The sequence below is a fragment of the Borostomias antarcticus genome (assembly GCF_949987555.1).
Source record: "Borostomias antarcticus genome assembly, chromosome: 10".
In the NCBI taxonomy this organism is placed as follows: Eukaryota; Metazoa; Chordata; class Actinopteri; order Stomiiformes; family Stomiidae; genus Borostomias; species Borostomias antarcticus.
In genome coordinates, this window is record NC_140243.1 from 27,858,906 (window position 1) to 27,868,308 (window position 9,403).

Here is a 9,403-nt window from a genome sequence, read left to right on the forward strand (position 1 = left end):
CCAGCCCCAGCCTCAGTACCCAGCCTCAGTATCCAGCCCCAGCCTCAGTATCCAGCCTCAGCCCCCCCAGCCCCAGCCTCAGTATCCAGCCCCAGCCTCAGTATCCAGCCTCAGTATCCAGCCTCAGTATCCAGCCCCAGCCCCAGCCTCAGTATCCAGCCCCAGCCTCAGTATCCAGCCCCCGCCTCTCTAAGTGTGTTAGAGGAGAGAATGACCCCCGTCTTTAATCACACCGTAATGACTTTCTGCATTTGTTACAGTTTCATTAAAAAACCATTAGCTACTAATTTCTAGTTTATCTGAGAGCCGTGTTTGGAGGGGGGAGAGGGAGGGGTTTATCTGAGGGCCGTGTTTGGAGGGGGGAGAGGGAGGGGTTTATCTGATGGCTGTGTTTGGAGGGGGGAGAGGTTTGGAGGGGGGAGAGGTTTGGAGGGGGGAGAGGGAGGGGTTTGAACCCCTCTGGATTCCGCCCCCCGCCCCGGCGCAGGAGAGAGACGTGTAAGAGAGACGGCTACGTCCCATTTCAGAGCACTGGCACCTGACCAAGCAGTGACCATCTCCCCCAGAAACTCCCTTTCACCCCCCCCCCCCCCGGTACCAGCTGGAAGGCCTTCTCATGAGCTCAGCGTGCTCCGCAGTACTGCAGGACGGACCCGCACGCCTGGTTCTGGAGCACCCCGGGGTGGGGGAGGAGAGGAGGAGGAGGAGGAGGAGGAGGAGAAAGAGCATTAGGAGGAGGAGGAGGAGAATAAGGAGGAGTGTTGAAATGAGAGCGTGGGCTGTAAATGGCCCGTGCAGCGGGAGCCTGGTTCTGGTTCTGCTGAGTGACTGTGTTTCTCAGGGAGGGGCCACGCTGCTGCATTGGTGGTAGGCTGATGATGATGATGATGATGATGCGCTGGGGTTCTAGGCCAGTGAGAATGCAATCCCAAAGCCATCACGCACACTAGCTCCGCGCTGGAGTCTGCTAGCAGTCTGCTGGCGGGGTGTGTTTGTTCTAGTGAGCGGCGCGGGACTGAAGGGTGATAATGTGTTGTGTTCTGCTGCTCACCTCAGCCCCGCCCTCTCAGACACCCTGTTCCTCTAGTAACCCCACACAGAACCCTCTAGAACCCCCCTCTCTCTAGTAACCCTACACAGAACCCTCTAGAACCTCCCCTCTCTCTAGTAACCCTACACAGAACCCTCTAGAACCCCTCTCTCTCGTTAGTAACCCTACACAGAACCCCCCCCTCTCTCTAGTAACCCTACACAGAACCCTCTAGAACCCCTCTCTCTCTCTAGTAACCCTACACAGAACCCTCTAGAACCCCCTCTCTCTCTAGTAACCCTACACAGAACCCTCTAGAACCCCCCTCTCTCTTGTAACCCTACACAGAACCCTCTAGAACCCCTCTCTCTCTCTAGTAACCCTACACAGAACCCCCCCTCTCTCTAGTAACCCTACACAGAACCCTCTAGAACCCCTCTCTCTCTCTAGTAACCCTACACAGAACCCTCTAGAACCCCCTCTCTCTCTAGTAACCCTACACAGAACCCTCTAGAACCCCTCTCTCTCTCTAGTAACCCTACACAGAACCCTCTAGAACCCCCCCTCTCTCTAGTAACCCTACACAGAACCCTCTAGAACCCCCCTCTCTCTAGTAACCCTACACAGAACCCTCTAGAACCCCCCTCTCTCTAGTAACCCTACACAGAACCGCCCCTCTCTCTAGTAACCCTACACAGAACCCTCTAGAACCCCTCTCTCTCTCTAGTAACCCTACACAGAACCCCCCCCTCTCTCTAGTAACCCTACACAGAACCCTCTAGAACCCCTCTCTCTCTCTAGTAACCCTACACAGAACCCTCTAGAACCCCCCCTCTCTCTAGTAACCCTACACAGAACCCTCTAGAACCCCCATCTCTCTAGTAACTCTACACAGAACCCTCTAGAACCCCTCTCTCTCTCTCTAGTAACCCTACACAGAACCCTCTAGAACCCCCATCTCTCTAGTAACTCTACACAGAACCCTCTAGAACCCCTCTCTCTCTCTCTAGTAACCCTACACAGAACCCTCTAGAACCCCTCTCTCTCTCTAGTAACCCTACACAGAACCCTCTAGAACCCCTCTCTCTCTAGTAACCCTACACAGAACCCTCTAGAACCCCTCTCTCTCTCTCTAGTAACCCTACACAGAACCCTCTAGAACCCCTCTCTCTCTCTAGTAACCCTACACAGAACCCTCTAGAACCCTCCCTCTCTCTAGTAACCCTACACAGAACCCTCTAGAACCCCCCCTCTCTCTAGTAACCCTACACAGAACCCTCTAGAACCCCCCCTCTCTCTAGTAACCCTACACAGAACCCTCTAGAACCCCCCTCTCTCTAGTAACCCTACACAGAACCCTCTAGAACCCCCCTCTCTCTAGTAACCCTACACAGAACCCTCTAGAACCCCTCTCTCTCTCTCTAGTAATCCTACACAGAACCCTCTAGAACCCCTCTCTCTCTAGTAACCCTACACAGAACCCTCTAGAACCCCCCCTCTCTCTATTAACCCTACACAGAACCCTCTAGAACCCCCCTCTCTCTAGTAGCCCTACACAGAACCCTCTAGAACCCTCCCTCTCTCTAGTAACCCTACACAGAACCCTCTAGAACCCCCCCTCTCTCTAGTAACCCTACACAGAACCCTCTAGAACCCCTCTCTCTCTAGTAACCCTACACAGAACCCTCTAGACTCTCTCTCTCTCTCTCTCTCTCTCTCTCTCTCTCTCTCTCTCTCTCGTTGGTACTGGTTGACTCTCTCTCTCTCTCTCTCTCTCTCTCTCTCTCGTTGGTACTGGTTGGCTGGTGTGATGTTAAGTCTTAGTATGTTTTAGGGTTGCAGAATTTTGGGAATATTCAAAGCTGGAAACTTTCCTTTATTTAACTTTCCTTAATTTATGGGAATTAACGGGAATTGATGGGAATTAACAGGAATAAACTAGGAATTCTTCAGCCCTCTTAGTGTGCAGGATGCTAGGAATGAGCTGTGCCTGTGATGGATGAATGCACAGTACAGGGTTGAAATTCAACTGAATTTGTCAGGTTATTTTAACTATGATCATGAATGCTACAAGATCTAGAATTGTAATTTATGTTTTTTCCCCAACTAGGCTACATTTAAGTTCCCTGTTAAAAGGGTCTGCGGTAGTGTACCGGTTTAATGCATCATGTTCCGGTGCAGCTGCCCACCGGGAACCAGTGGTCTCGCCAAATCCGAGTATGGCCCGATCCCAGAGGGAGGGGCCTATTGGGCCACCGCTGCCCGAGGGTGGTTAGTTTAATCTGGGCTTGAGAGTTCATCACACAACAATAACCCTGTCTGGTGTTGGAATCACGGTTGTGAGCTGAGAGAGTCAAGAAGTTGTCTCTCCCTTTCACATTGCCGACCAGCTGGGTTGTGGACGAATCCTCAACAGTTAGTAGGGGACACTAGGTCAGGGTCAATTGGCTAACAAATTGGATGCAAATGGGATACAATTCTAAAATAACTATATCAAATAAAAAAAATAATGGAAGAAAAAAAAGCTGTTATAGGCTACAAAAAGAAGGTTTCCAGAAATTTACCGGAATTTTTCCACCTCCTTGCAACCTAGTCTGTTTGCTGGCTGGCTGGCTGTTTACTGGCTGGTTGGCTGTTTACTGGCCGGTTGGCTGTTTACTGGCCGGTTGGCTGTTTGCTGGCTGGCTGGCTGTTTACTCGTCGTTTGGCTAGCGAGTCAGTCGTCTGGTTGTCCCCTACTGTTGTCCCCATTAGTGTACGCGCCATCGACCTGAACAAACTCCTAGTATGTGCAAACTAGCATGGCAATAAACCCATCTGATTCCCATTCTGATTCTGGGGTACTGGTTGACTGGCTGGCTGGCTGGTTGGGGTACTGGTTGACTGGCTGGCTGGTTGGGGTACTGGTTGACTGGCTGGCTGGTTGGGGTGCTGGTTGACCGGCTGGCTGGTTGGTGTACTGGTTGACTGGCTGGCTGGCTGGTTGGGGTACTGGTTGACTGGCTGGCTGGCTGGTTGGGGTACTGGTTGACTGGCTGGCTGGCTGGTTGGTTGGGGTACTGGTTGACTGGCTGGCTGGTTGGGGTGCTGGTTGACCGGCTGGCTGGTTGGTGTACTGGTTGACTGGCTGGCTGGCTGGTTGGGGTACTGGTTGACTGGCTGGCTGGCTGGTTGGGGTACTGGTTGACTGGCTGGCTGGCTGGTTGGGGTACTGGTTGACTGGCTGGCTGGCTGGTTGGGGTACTGGTTGACTGGCTGGCTGGCTGGTTGGTTGGGGTACTGGTTGACTGGCTGGCTGGCTGGTTGGGGTACTGGTTGACTGGCTGGCTGGCTGGTTGGGGTACTGGTTGACTGGCTGGCTGGTTGGGGTACTGGTTGACTGGCTGGCTGGCTGGTTGGGGTACTGGTTGACTGGCTGGCTGGCTGGTTGGGGTACTGGTTGACTGGCTGGCTGGTTGGGGTACTGGTTGACTGGCTGGCTGGTTGGGGTACTGGTTGACTGGCTGGCTGGTTGGGGTACTGGTTGACTGGCTGGCTGGTTGGGGTACTGGTTGACTGGCTGGCTGGTTGGGGTACTGGTTGACTGGCTGGCTGGTTGGGGTACTGGTTGACTGGCTGGCTGGCTGGTTGGGGTACTGGTTGACTGGCTGGTTGGCTGGTTGGTGTACTGGTTGACTGGCTGGCTGGCTGGTTGGGGTACTGGTTGACTGGCTGGCTGGCTGGTTGGGGTACTGGTTGACTGGCTGGCTGGTTGGGGTACTGGTTGACTGGCTGGCTGGCTGGTTGGGGTACTGGTTGACTGGCTGGCTGGCTGGTTGGGGTACTGGTTGACTGGCTGGTTGGCTGGTTGGTGTACTGGTTGACTGGCTGGCTGGCTGGTTGGGGTACTGGTTGACTGGCTGGCTGGTTGGTATACTGGTTGACTGGCTGGCTGGCTGGTTGGTATACTGGTTGACTGGCTGGCTGGTTGGGGTACTGGTTGACTGGCTGGTTGGTTGGGGTACTGGTTGACTGGCTGGCTGGTTGGTATACTGGTTGACTGGCTGGCTGGCTGGTTGGGGTACTGGTTGACTGGCTGGCTGGCTGGTTGGGGTACTGGTTGACTGGCTGGCTGGTTGGTATACTGGTTGACTGGCTGGCTGGCTGGTTGGGGTACTGGTTGACTGGCTGGCTGGCTGGGGTACTGGTTGGCTGGTTGGGGTACTGGTTGACTGGCTGGCTGGCTGGTTGGGGTACTGGTTGACTGGCTGGCTGGCTGGTTGGGGTACTGGTTGACTGGCTGGCTGGCTGGTTGGGGTACTGGTTGACTGGCTGGCTGGCTGGTTGGGGTACTGGTTGACTGGCTGGAGGAGTGGTGGGAGTGGCGGAGGAGAGGAGGAGAGGAGGAGAGGAGAGGGGCTCCTGATTGCTCGCCCCTCCCCAGGGAAGCCTCTCTGTGGGCCGTGACACTGGGGAGGGGGGGGGGGGGGGGGGGGGCAAGGTCTCGGCCTGTCAGCCCTGGGGTTGGTGTGTGTGTGTGTGTGGGGGGGGGAGGGGGGGGGGGGTTCTGTTTGAGATAAGGGCCTATCGGGTTTCCTGCATTTATTTTCTCACTCCTTGGGCGTTCGCCCTCCGCCAGCCAGGCCCGCTCTCCAGGCACGTCACTTTGAAGCGGGCCGGCGAGCGAGCGAGAGAGCGAGCCCACCGCCGGGGGAAGGACAACAATAACAAGACGCTGTTTACCCAGCGCTGCCCTGCTGCGCGCCGCCATTACTCCCCTGGAACAGAGGGAAATTGACCAGTTTTAAAAATGTTTTGTTTTTGCAGCTCTGCTCACCCCCCCCCCCCCCCACCACCACCACGCAGTTCCTTGAGCCTCACTACCGAAATTGAAAAATTGCCTCTGCAATTTGCGGAGAAAGAATACAAGAGAAATTGGCCACATGAAATGGCCACGGAGAACAGTTACACTGTGTCATATTTAACTTTTCAGAAATGTTTCATTTTGGACCATAAAAGCAAATAGTGTGGCTGGCCTTGTTTTGGTTTAGCTGAAACAAAAACCTTGGGAATGACAAGAGGACAGATGACTTCAACACCGCGTGTCCCTGCGTGTTCAGCAGTAGCCTTGGACGACTTCGTCTTCTCTCACCATACTTTATAGAAACAATTAGCTGAGATTGTCGGAGGTTTTGAATAAGTGTGCCTGCCAAACTCATAGGCTAATTCCCTTTGAGTCCACGCCATTGCATGCGTGTGTGTGTGTGTGTGTGTGTGTGTGTGTGTGTGTGTGTGTGTGTGTGTGTGTGTGTGTGTGTGAGTAAGCGGTGCAGGCGGGGTTGACCCTCCAGACAGGGCCACCGCGCTCCCTGTCTGCGAGCCAGACGTCGGAGGGGGGAGAGGGGTCAGCCCTGGCCTTCCTGTGCCCTAACCCTCCATGGGTGCCCACTTACCCTCTGAGTAGGGGGTCCCCCTCTGCTGTCACTCACGGTGGCGGGGACGCGGGACCCTGGCCCCCCTCCCCTTCGCCGTCATATCTGGTCAACAGCTGAGCTGACATGCCTGGAGGGCAGGCCTAGCCCCCGTTACAACCTGCCCCCCCCCCCCCCCTCCCCATTCATAACCCCTCTCCTCCTCCACCTCCTCCTCTCCTGCGCCCCTGTCGTGGTATGACAGGGATCATCTTACCCGAGCCCGGCAGCTGAGGCTGCCTTTCCCAGCGCAGGAGAGAGGGGGGGAGAGGGGGAGAGAGAGAGAGGGGGAGAGGGGGAGAGAGAGAGAGAGGGAGAGAGAGAGAGAGAGACCTTCTCTGATGGTGACATTGAGCGCTTAATTGCGCCTCGTCCAAACACGGCGTGGACCTGCATTCCTGAGCGCGCAGCGCAGCGACGGCAGGCCAGGGCCTCGCGTAAGGGGGGCGCCGCGGGCCAAAACAGGGGCCCTTCGCCAAGCGCGCCAGAGCGTCCCCCCGGCCGACGCGCATCTGAATGCGCCGGCGTCAACACCGGGGGGCGCAACGCTTTGAAGTGGTGGAACGTCCACAAATGAAGTGTGAACAATCAGGAATAATCTAGTTCTTATTGTTGCCAATTTCCATAATGTGGAGGGTGATGAAGTATTTATTATTCCTCGGCGCTCTGTTTAGCGATTCCCTGGTTGGCGCTGGGGAGCCCTCGTCACGCCCAGGGGGGATATTTCTGTGAGAGTTTGGCGAGGCTGCTTTGGTGCCGCCCCGTTTTCTCCAGCGCGTCGTCGAGAGCATCCCCCCGTCTCCAATTATGCAAAGTGTGTTTTAAAACGTAATCTTCATTACCCCCGAAAGCACAAGCAGTGTGTCGTCATGGCATCCAGGGGTTGGAGGGTTTGCTGTGTGCGTGTGCGTGTGCGTGTGTGTGTGTGTGTGTGTGTATGCGCTTGAGCGCTTGAGTGTGTGCATACGTGTGTGTGTGTGTTTCTACATGTGTGTATGTGTGTGTGCTTGAGTGTGTTCATACGTCGTTGTGTGTGTGTGTATCTTCATGTGTGTGTATGTGTGTATCTGTCTGTGTGTGTGTGTGTGTTTCTACATGTGTGGGTGTGTATGTGTGTATCTGTCTGTGTGTGTGTGTGCTTACTAAGGGAGACAGAGAAAGGGGGCGGGGCCAAGGCGTTTCATTTTGACACCTTCACTGTTTAGGTTAGCGGGGATAAGGAGGCCTCCTGAGACGCTGCCGTTTCCACCCGGGCTAAACGCTAACCACATGTGATCCTGCTACGCCCGCCGTCTGCGCCCGCCTCCGCCCCCCGTAGAGAGAAGGTTACAGTGCCTTATGAACCCTAATCAATACCATACCGGGGGTTAAACAGCCCTGGACCCCGGGCCCCCGGCCGCAACACGGCTCCTTATTTTTCTATTTTAGGGCCTCCGCGATTATCGCTCGCTCTCCTGTTCCCCTCGACTGCACCCTGGCCTCCTCGCTGGACCTCAGGTACTGAGAGGGGGGCGAGGAGCAGGATAGGAGACGCGTTCTCAGGAGCGCCGTGTTCTTCCTGTAGTAGCAGCACATCTGCCTTCTCCTTATTTTTAATTCCACGTACTTTCGTAAAATGTAAATACTTTTTTTTGTGGAGTAGTGTAGTCTCTGTGAAACTAATTTTAAAAAGCATAAACTTGTCCTCACGAGTATGTGGTGCGAGGTCCCCCGGTGTGGCGTGCTGCTAAGCTAACAGAAGACGCCGGTCTCTCTCTGCGTGACCCCTGACCCCCGCTGACCCCCTGCAGTTTCTCCTCACATCCCAAGTGTTGTTGCGCGCCTCCTCTCCTCTCCTCACCAGCCAGACCCCGTCCCCCCCAGCCCAGCCACTCATCTAGCTGAACCAATAAATAACTCCAATCCTGCTTCATTTGTTTATCTTTGGGCTCATCTCCAGTGGGGAAGTCCATTTCCTCCTCATTCCTGCCTCTGGCATTCTCAGGCTGCTCTGAGTGCTGCTGACAAGAGCTGGCCTGGGGAGGAGAGGAGAGGAGAGGAGAGGAGAGGGGAGGAGAGGGGAGGAGAGGAGAGGAGAGGAGAGGAGAGGGGAGGGGAGGGGAGGGGAGGAGTGGAGAGGGGAGGGGAGGGGAGGGGAGGGGAGGGGAGGGGAGGGGAGGGGAGGGGAGGGGAGGGGAGGGGAGGAGTGGAGAGGGAAGGGAAGGGAAGGGAGGGGATGAGAGGCCTTCACTCCTCTCATCCTGGGACTAGAGTTTGTTTGTAGAGCCAGGGGAGACAGTTGTAAAGCAGGCAGGGGTGCTCAGTAGTGCGTGGAAGAGGCCCCCGCCCCCCCCGGGGCCGTGGTCGAGCGTCTGACCCCCTGCTCATGGTTGTCTTGTTTGTTTGTTTGTTTACAGGACGAGCACGAGAGCGGCTCCAGCTCCACCAGCCGCAGCGCCTCAGAGAGCTCCAAGGCCCTGGCCAAGCCCCGCCGTGTCCAGCAGGCCGCCCCCAGCGACCCTGACCTGCCCCCGGGTGAGTGATGGCCCCGGGGCCAGCAGGGCTGCTCCAGGCCGCTGGGGGTGGGCCTCAGAGGGGGGGGTACGTGGGGGGGGGGTTGGCTCTGTGATGGATCACTGACTGGCACCCCTTATCAGCAAGGCCACTTGACCGCATGCCTCCTCCAGCAGGGCGGGATTCCAGGCCTGCCCTCGGCCCTTTACAACACCTCACAAAGAGGGCCCTTGTTTGAGGAGGGGCCGGAGGTCTGCTCTTAAGACCAGAGCACCAGCTAATTTATAGAGACCTTATCAACGGGAGATCTGCGCTTGTTTACACCAGAGCCACTCTGGAGGCGGTGGTCAGATTCAGGGGCAAACACAGCCCTTATTACCCAGAAGAGAGGGGACACCAGCGAGGACACGCCTCCCATTGTTTACATCCA